This window comes from Branchiostoma floridae, chromosome 3, assembly GCF_000003815.2.
Source record: "Branchiostoma floridae strain S238N-H82 chromosome 3, Bfl_VNyyK, whole genome shotgun sequence".
Taxonomy (NCBI): Eukaryota; Metazoa; Chordata; class Leptocardii; order Amphioxiformes; family Branchiostomatidae; genus Branchiostoma; species Branchiostoma floridae.
Window position 1 is genome coordinate 3,324,545 of NC_049981.1, and position 801 is coordinate 3,325,345.

Below are 801 nucleotides of genomic sequence, written 5' to 3' on the forward strand. Positions count from 1 at the left end.
ATGCAGCATATAAACAACAAGCAGCCAAGGAAATTTGACCTGCCCCTGGGGAAGACTAGAGTTCCTCCGTAGGGCTGCAAACTACATAAGTCATTTCCACACTTATAAAAATTGGCAAAAAAAATCGTTTCCTACTCTCGAAGTAGAAGTTCTGCTCCGGTTGTTTTAAGGTGTTGTCGACCAAACTATTCAGGGAAAATCCGGGGCCGAAAATAAGTCGACCACCGGAGCCGGAGCCGAACCTCTGCGTGGGAAGTACTGCTAGGTTTGGTTTCGGGTCTGGCCTTTTACTGGTGTCACCGGCCGTCTATCCGCCCTGGTGCCTGTTTTCCAGGCCACAGCAAGTAAATTTTATGGATGACATCGACGGGCTCGTTAATCTTCGCCTGGTTTTAAGGTTGGTCAGACAGACCAAAATAGGTAAATAAGTTGTGTTGTAACCTATAAATTGTATGTAGAATTGGCACTAGAATCGACACTAGAGCCTTGACTGTAGTTGTAGATGTGAAACATGATGGATTATAGTTGTAACAGTGGCACCAACATTTATAAAAGTAACGAGTGTAGTTGCCAACAAGGTTATCAATACCTGTCTATCGCATCACACTAGTGTCACTTTGACTAAACTATAGTGAACGACTGAGAGGGATGAAGGCCTTGTTGGTTTTAATGCCATATTTTGTCACTTTAATTCTTGTTACAATGTTTATCGTGTCGATCTTGAACATTTCCCATCTTGTGTTTTTTTCCAGTCTGCAGAGGATGTCATCAATAAAATTTACCTGCTGTGGCCTTATGCCT